Here is an 8,903-nt window from a genome sequence, read left to right as displayed (position 1 = left end):
ATGACGTAACATCTGACATATGACATCCCATGTCTGCTGTGCTCACATCCTCCTCTGTGACATCACATCCTTCACATCCTTCCTGTAACATCAAATCATCATCCGTGACATCACATCCTCCTCTGTGACTTCACATGCTTCACATCCTTTCTGTGAAATCACATCCTCCACTGAGACATCACATCCTCTCCTGTGACATCACATCCCTCATATCCTCTCTGTGACATAGCATCTTCTTCTGTGACATCACATCCTCTCTGTGACATCTCCTCCTCCTCTCTGAGGTCCCATCATCTCTGTGACATCACGTCCTTCTCTGTGACATCCTCATGTCCTCGACTTCCCAGAGTCCCTCAGTAGCTACACGAGGTTGGAGGGAACGAAACTGAGCAGGAGGTCTCTGTCCTGTTGTCCTGGTTTTGACTGGGATAATGGACTGGTTTACAGTCACTGCCCACAACAGGGACTTGTCTCAGCACAGAATCATGGAATCATGGACTAGTTTGAGTGGGAAGGGACCTTAAAGCTCATCCCATGCTACCATGTCTCTGGCATGGGCAGGGACACCTTCCACTAGCCCAGGTTACTCCAAGCCCCGTCCAACCTGGTCTTGGACACTTCCAGGGATGGGGCAGCCACAGATTCTCAGGGCAACCTGTGCCAGGGCCTCCCTCCTCACAGGGAAAACTTTCTTCCCAATATCCCCCTAAGCCTGCCCTCTGTCAGTGGGAAGCCATTCCCCCTTCTCCCATCACTACAGGTCCTTGTCCAAAATCCCTCGGCAGCTCTCTGGGAGCCCCTCGAGGCACTGGAAGGCACTCTGAGGCCTCTCTGGAGTCTTCTCTTCTCCAGGATGAACAAGTCCAATTGTCCCAGCCTGTCCCCAAAGCAGAGGGGTTCCAGCCCTCAGAGTATCTTTGTGGCCTCCTCTGGATCCACTTCAACAGATTCCCCTCCTCCCCTGCCCCTGGGATGAGCCCCACACACGGGGGGTTTCCGGACTGGCTCGTGTCACATTTGTCACCCACCAGCACCCCCAGAGCCCTCTCCCAGCAGGGACTTCCTTCCTTTCCTCCCCCAGCCTGCACTGATCCCGGGGGTTGCCCTGACCCGGCTGCACCACCTTGGTCTTGTCCAACCTCAGCAGATTCCCGTGTGTGCCGGGAAACGGGGGGAAAAGGGGAATTCACCCGACTCTTGGGGATTTGTTTGTCTGGTGGTGTCCCAGGGAAAAACAAAACTCTGTCAGTCCCATCTAGTCTGTCCCATATTCCACCCAGGAACCCTCCACCAAACAGATCCACCATGAACTGGGGGGAATTCCAGGGCCCTTTTTGGGGGACTGACACGTCACAGCAAAAGGAAAACCCCTCAGTGCATATTTCCACCAGTTACTCCAGCATCAACAAAACTGGCAGCACCTTTATAAAGGACTCCCTCCAACAGTCTGTGGAATAACACTCTTTATTAATAAAAATTGGCAGAGGTTAAAGGTTCCTGGTGGTCAGGGACAGGGTCTGGCTGCAAAAACACACTTTGAACAATGTCAAAATTGTTCTTAAAGCAAAGCAAAGCACAACCTCTAAACCAAACCAATCCACAAATACATTAGGAAGCAAAAGCCAGTTCTAGTCCTTCCAAGCAGTGACTAACACGCAAAGTTGACACTTCCCACCCAGCACAGGCATCCCTGAGGGGGAGGAAGGCAGGTTCAACCCCTCTGTTGATCCCAGCAGTTTCAATGGAAATCTCCCTCCAATTCTTTCCCCATTTCCAAATCTCTTTTATGCTCGTTCTTTAAGTTTGGAGGAGTTTGAGGGTTTCTACTGAGAAGTGCTACAATTGTTTCTGGGTACCTGGGGAGCTTTGTGGGGCATCGTGACCTTATCCCAGCCGGGAAGCGGCAGTTGGAGTCTCTTTGCTGTCCGGGAAGCAGTAGCTGGTTTTCCTCTCTAATTCCTATTCTGTGTTAACTTTTAGCCTTATCTCTCTCTCCACACTCTGGGAGCATTTCTCTGGCTTGCCCAGGTCCCCCTGGATGCCATCCCGTCCCTCAGGTGTGTCACCTGCCCCGCTCAGTTCAGTGTCACGGGCTCAGGGTGCCCTCCATCCCTTGGCCTCCATCATTAAGGAAGAAGCCGGATACTGGGGCCAGGAGTGAGGAACTGGAGGGTGTGGAGTCCAGCTGGGGATTCCTTGCTGGGGATAAGGGCAGGGATAGAGGGATTGGGAAGGGGGAAGCAGTCCTCAGCCTCTGGAGGTGTCTCCTGCAGGATGAGATGGAATTCCCTGTGGTGGAGGCAATTACATCCCCTTGGGGTGCAGGGGCTGTAAATGTCTCTAGTTTGAGAGACTTCACCTCCCCTGGGCCCCTCCTCAGTCAACGTTCCTCAATTATCCAACAAACGAGGCACGAAACAGAAACAGGCACAAGGAAAATCTTCCAGGTCACTGCCGGCTCCTGGGGAAAATGCAAGGCAAATAGTCAAGTCATTCAGCTGAGATGTTTTCCCAGCTGCCCCACAATGGTCTCTTGTGTCTGGTCAGGGGCCCGTAAGGATGGAAGGTGTTGTGGAAATGTGGCCAAAGGTGAGTGGAGAATTGAGGCTGTGTCAGGTGCCGGGAGCCCCCACTCAGTGCCTGTCCTTGATCTCTGCCCACGGGGGTCCCAGCACAGAGAGGCCTCTGAGGTGGGTGGGGAGGGAGGGAGAGTGGGGTGGGAAGGTGCCATCCTGCTGAGGGCCAGCACTGGGCCCAGGGCAGGGCAGGGCCATCCCTGGGGACAGGGGCACTGGGGCAGCTGTGTCCCAGGGCCAGCCCAGTGTGGAGCCAGAGCCCTGCTGGGCTGCCAGTCCCTGGCCCCCCCTGCCTGGACCAGCTCAGCAGAGCGGGTTCCGGCTGATGCGGGAGGACACGGTGTGCCCAGTTGGGACAGGGGCAGGGCCAGCAAAGGGCATCTGCCCCTCTGGGCTCTGCTCGGGGAGGGCAGGGCTGGGCCTGCACCACTTGGGGGTTGCAGTGCCCACAAATGGGCTGGAGCCAGGCACTGCCACCACCCCAGCACTTCCCTGGGCCCAGCCCTTGTGTGCCAGGGCCAGCATTGCCCAGTGCTCCCCAGTGCCTGCCCAGACTGGAGATCCCAGTCACCCGCCTGTCCCCATTGCCCGTCAGCCCCTTTATCTCCCAACTCCCTGTTTCCCTGATCCCGGGTCCTGGTGCCCCAAGAAGGGGGTCAGTGCCAGCCCTGCATTCAACCAAGGGGCTGGAGTGGGAACAGGGACAATTGTGCTCAGACACGCCGCGTTTGGGGCTGGGTTGAGCTCTGGGGTGTCCCAGAGGGAAAGCTCTGGGAAGGGATGGGCAGGAGGACATGGGGGGATCAGGCTTTGGGGGCTGTTGGAGGATGGATTGTGTTGTTGTGGGATTGTCCCCACAGGGTATGAAGCTGCTTTCAGCTCCCTGCCCACCCCCTTGGCACCCCCAGGGACCTGGGCCCTTCCAGGGGCAGTTGCCCCGTGCAGGAAGCTGGAGGGATGCCGGGGAAGGTGGTTGGATGGGTTACGCAGGCAGGATGGACTCTGTGCCAGGGCTGGGCTTGTGGCCAGGTCTGGGGGCTGTGCCCAGCCGGGCTTTGCCCCGGGGGCTCTCGGGGAGGGGGCAGGGAGGAGTCCCGGCAGGGACAAATGTGCTCCTGCCCTTGTGCAGCCTCAACCAGCGCTGCCCAGGCCCAGAGGAAGATGAAGGTCGCTGTGCTCAGCGTGGCCCTGCTCTTCACCATCCTGCTGAGCCCCCCGGCAGATGCCAAGGTGAGGCCCCCATGCCACAGCCATGGGCTCAGGGATGGGCCCCTTCCCAATCCAGGGGCTCCCCCAGCACTCCCCAGCACCCCCAACCCCTGGCCAGGCCACTTTCTTCCAGTCACAATTCCCTCTCTCCTTCCCCTTCCCACAATTCAACTCCTGTGTCTGCAGCTCCGCTTCCTCACAGGATGCTTGCACCCGGCTCCGTCCTGGCACAGTCCCAATGCTTCCTGCTCTTTCTGACCCCAAATCCCACCTTTTTGGGCCTCCCCATCCCATCCTCTTGGTCCCCTGGAGCATCTCCCCACCATCTCCTGTTTCCCAGCCAAGGCAAAGGCCCAAACCAAACTGGGTAGAACTGGACCAAGCCCCACTGGAGTCCAAGGAGGACAAACAGGCCCAAGCTCCACACTGGGCTCAAGTGGGACAAGGCCTGGTCAGGTTGAAGTGTCACCAACTGGGAAATGCTCGGCCATGGCCCATTCCCAGGGCCTTTTCTCCAGGCTTTGCCCTCAATGCCTTGCCTTTCCCCCTGCACTGGTGTCCCCAACTTGCCTGGGAGCCGCAATCCCACAGAGCCCCGCTCAACCCGGGGGGCAGCTGGGGCTGGAGGGGGTGGGGACACCCGTGTCTCCCCCAGCCCCACACGGTCAACCCCAACCAAGCCTTTGCTCTCCTCCTGCAGCCCGTCCAGGCCGGTGGTGTCCAATGTGGGGAGGTAAGTCTGGGAGTTGGGTGGCACCTAATGTGGGAAGTCGGGGGCACTTTGGGTCCCCCATCCCTTCCTGGCACTGGGGACACCCCAGTGACCAGTGACATCTCCTTGTCTCTCTACAGGCAGGTGTGATCGGCGGCCCGGTGGGTACCAGGGTTTGTGCTGGGCCCAGACCCTCCCCTCTGGTGGCCACCACCCTCCAGGGCATCCCAGTGCTCCCCAGTCCACCCCAGTGTGTACCGGGGAGGCCCTTCCTCAGGGTCCCCACTCTATTCCCACACACCCCAGTCCACCCCACAACACACACACAGGGCATCATTCCCACACCATTTCTTCCCCTTTCTCCTCTAATCCTTCCCCTTTCCCATTGCCCATGACACTCGTGTCCAGAAATCCCCTTCCTTGACCCCTCAGTCCTAAACTCCCTCCCAGTGCCTTCCAGTTTTTTCCCCTTCCCCATTTCCCCTGCCCCCACCCCTGCCCTGCTTCATTCCCTGTTTCCCCTCCACTGGAATCCCTTCCTCCTCACCCACATCCCCCACAGTCCCATCCCTTCCACACCCCAATGTCCATCCTGTGGGTTCCCCAATTCCCCCCACTTCACCCTCTTTGGGTCCCCTCCTCCTCCCCCCACCCTCCCTGCAGGCCCTGAATTCCCCTGGCTCTCCTTGTCTCCATCCCCACCCTGGGCCCTGCAGGAACAGGGATCCCAGGGGAAACTGGGTGCAGTGGGGCTGGGGGAGCAGAAGGGATTTTCCCCCTCAGACCGGGGCCAAGCATGGACTGGGGGGTCTGGGGACACCCGTGTCCCTCCCCCAGCCCCACAGGGGCCAATCCTGCTTTAATCTTTGCTCTCCTTCCCCAGCCAATCGCAGGACAAGGAGGAGGTGGATGTGTTGGGGTAAGTCCTGGAGCTGGGATGTCCCAAGTGTGGGAAATGGGGGGAAATGAAGTCCTCCATCCCTCCTGGGCCTGGGGACACCCCAGTGACCAGTGACACCTCACGCTCTCTCTCCAGGGAGGCATGGATGTCCATCGAGTGAAGAGGTCTGAGGTGGGTACCCCGAGTTCTGCTGGGCCCAGACACTCCCCTCTCATGGTCACAGCCCTCCCCGGCATCCCAGTGTGTCCCAGTCCATCCCAGTGTGTCCCAGTCCATCCCAGTGTGTCCCAGTACATCCCAGTGTGCCCCAGTTCAGCCCAGTGTGCCCCAGTCCAGCCCAGTGTGTCTCTAACCCTGCCTTTGTCTCCAGCCTCCTGTGGCTGACCAGGTGGAGCTACAGCGCCAGTGACGCTCGGCTGCCTCTCTGCATGTCCAGGTGAGAAATATCAGAGGGTCCTCAGCCCCCCAAAGGAGCCTGGCAGGGCCCTGGGGGGTCCCTGAGCCCTCTGCAGTGGGCAGAGCTTGGGGACAGCAGAGGGACAGGCAGGGGGCTGTCCCTACTCCGTGTCCCGGGGCAGCTGGACAGAGCTGCCCCCAAGCCTTGCCTTGCACTGGGGGCTCTGCAGACCCCCAGGGTCACCGGGAGGGCAGGGAGGGGCTCGGGGAGGTGTCAGAGCATCCCGGGCTCAGGGGCTCTGGGGCCACATGGATCTCAGGATCCAATTCCCTTCTCCTGCCCCAGCTCCCTGCAGACAGACCGGGTGGGGACAAGGCCCCTGCCATGTCCCTGTGGACACCGGGGGTGACGTTTGGGGCTCTGTCTTTCAGGACTGGAAGTGGTGGTGACACCCGTGTCCTGGCCCCCTCCAGCGGCATGAGGAGATGATCATCCCTGGAGGACCCCCCTGATCCCCTGGGTGCCCTGGCAATTTCCCTGCAAGAATCAATAAACCCCTGCAGCAAAACAAATGCTCTGTGTCTGTCTGTGTGGGTGTGTTCCCACATCCACGGGTGCCTTCCCGTGTCCATGTGTGTTCCCACGTCCCCTGGGGAACTCAGTGGTTTGGGGGCACAGCAGGAAACAGGGTCTGACTGGGGCTGTCCAAGCACCATCCCCAAGGAGCACAGCTTGGTGTCGGGGCAGGGGAGGGTCAGGGACAGTCAGCCAAGGCCCCTCAGTCCTTCCCTGGGCTCTGGGAGGGATGGGAAAGGGGATCAAAGGAGCCAGGGGGTGTCAAATGCCCCCAGATCTCAAGGGACAGGCTCGGGGCTGAAGGGATGGAGAGCAGCCCTGCATCCAAGGCCATGGGGACAGTGGGGGATGAAAAGCAGGATGGGAGCCAGCAATGGGAGCTCACAGCCCACAACCCCCCCGTGTCCTGGGCTCATCCCAGAGCGTGGGTAGCAGGGGAGGGGGGTTCTGGCCCTATGCTCCGCTCAGCTGAGACCCCTCCTGCAGTGCTGCCTCCAGCTCTGGGCTCCTCTGGCTGTCTGCAACGCACCCGCCCACAATGGCAATGGCTTGGGGGGATTCCCCTGCCAGCCCTGGCATCTCCTGCAGCTCCATGGGCTCCTCAGCACAGCAAAGACACGGACCTCTTGGGGCACTTCCAGAGCAGACCACCCAGGGGATCACAGGGCTGCAGCACCTCTCGGATGGAGACAGGCTGAGAGACTGGGGGCTCTTCAGCCTGCAGAAGAAAAGGCTGTGGGGAGACCTCCCTGGGACCTTCCAGTACTTCAAGGCAGCTTCTTAGAGACATGTGGGCAAAGGGTTCAGTAGGGTCTGTCACAATAGGACAGGGGGTGAGGGGGTTAAACTAAAAAATGGTAAGTTCAGACTAGAGATAAAGAAGAAATATTTTATAGTGAGAATGCTGAAACACAGGAAGACATTTGCAGGGAGGTGGTGGATGCCCCATCCCTGCAAACATTCCAGGCCAGCTTGGATGGGGCTCTGAATAAGGTGATCTAGGAAAGATGTCTCTGCTCCCCCTCCAGGGGATCCCCCTGCATGTGCTCTTGGCTACCAGAGTGATGGGCAGCTCTCAAAGGATGCAAGTGCCCAGAGAGCAGAGGGAACACACAGGACCTCTGTTAGCAGGGTCATCTTCAGGTGAGATGGGAATAGTTTGGATCAACACGCTCAGGCTCCGCTGTTTTGCCTCTCTGTAGTTGTACACAACGTTTGGAAGAGACTGAGAACCACGAGGTCCCACAGTGTCACAGGGTCCCCTTGGTGACAGGAGGTCATGAAGTGTCCCATGGACTTGTGGGGGTAGAGTTTTTGGAGGTGTTCTCTGACCCAATCTTTCTTGAGCAAGGGAAGGTCTTCCAACATTCCTATGTCCTGGTCTCCTGGGCCAGAGATCCCTGGGGGTTGGTCTTGTCAGTGCAAAGGTGTTCAGTAACTCTGCCTTCTCTGCATCCTTGCCATGAGCAGAGCGGCTCAGGGGGCTCCTGGGGGTCTCTGCACACGAGATCCCCCTCACACTCTTAAGGCAACTTCCCAGGTTCCCCATTCCCAAGACTCCCTGGCAGTCACTCTCCCACCAGCCCAGACCGGCACTTGTCGCGGACCAGGAATCGGAATGGGAACGATTCCGGAAATGGAAAAATATGTACAGCGATTGAATGGACTTCACACATTGTGTGTTTCCCCCGAATTTGTATCTTCCGGGCATGTCCCGGCTTGCTCACCTCCCTGCACCTCTGTCTTCTCTGCTGACTGGTTGGAGAAGCTGCGGCAGGAGACAGCCCCCATTCGCCCTTTCCTCCCCTGGTCCCTCCTGCGCTCCCCCCCCCCTTTTTGCCCACGGCTCAATCCTGGTTTCTCCCCCTGTCTGTCTGTCTCCTGCTCCACCCTATGTTCTGGCCCTTTCCCTCCGGATAAAAACCCCGTGTGCACGCTGGATTAAAGATTCTACCTGCACCCCACCTTTGTGTCTGGGATCTGTACCGTGTCGCGGCCCCATTTCCCTCCCCCGCTCGGACCGCGGCAGGGGGTCTTTTCTAAATGAGTCTGGGGGCGTACTTCATTCCCCTCCTCTTCACTTTCTTCTTCAAATGCCCTTGGAAGGCCATCAACCAATAATAAGACACCAATTAATTGTAGTTTGTACAAAACACCTCCTTCAAGGACCAAGTTCCCGTTTATCAGTGCTTGTTTCCTCCTAACTTGGCAGGAAAAGGAGAGACTCTCCCAGGTGGCTGTGCCAAACACAGACCAAAAGTATCAACATCTAATACAACCCTGATACACCCGCAAAGAAAAAGGGAAATTTCTTCAGCCTACTTGTGGTCCATTGTAGCATCCCTCCCCTGAGAAAGCTGGTGCAGAACCTCTGGGCCTTCACTTGGTGTTGTCATTGGGACAAAGTGGGACAAGACGTGTTTGAAAGTTTCTTCCTGCCCTGCTGTGTGCTGCCCGTTGGCTGGTGGAGCAGCAGAGCAGAAAGTCACTGTTGGCATCTGGCAAAGCAGCAGGTGAGAGCAGTTGAGAGGG

At 58.3% G+C, this 8,903-nt stretch overlaps 2 long non-coding RNA genes across 3 annotated transcripts; both read left to right on the top strand.

The window, feature by feature from the left end:
• Positions 1-296: 296 nt before the first annotated feature.
• LOC113940832 lies at positions 297-5,408 on the top strand. Of its 2 annotated transcripts, none has more exons than XR_003525547.1 (5): positions 297-396; positions 3,706-3,806; positions 4,486-4,518; positions 4,638-4,658; positions 5,381-5,408. It is a non-coding gene; the product is annotated as an uncharacterized LOC113940832 (long non-coding RNA). The 2 variants fall into 2 exon arrangements; XR_003525548.1 differs by lacking the exon at positions 297-396 and adding an exon at positions 2,763-2,916.
• Positions 5,405-6,367, top strand: LOC113940831. Its single transcript, XR_003525546.1, has 4 exons — positions 5,405-5,416; positions 5,534-5,569; positions 5,769-5,834; positions 6,227-6,367. It is a non-coding gene; the product is annotated as an uncharacterized LOC113940831 (long non-coding RNA).
• Positions 6,368-8,903: the final 2,536 nt, after the last annotated feature.

Source organism: Corapipo altera, unplaced genomic scaffold (genome assembly GCF_003945725.1).
Source record: "Corapipo altera isolate COAL_440 unplaced genomic scaffold, ASM394572v1 55079, whole genome shotgun sequence".
NCBI classification, from domain to species: Eukaryota; Metazoa; Chordata; class Aves; order Passeriformes; family Pipridae; genus Corapipo; species Corapipo altera.
This window is presented reverse-complemented; position numbering and strand designations above follow the sequence as displayed.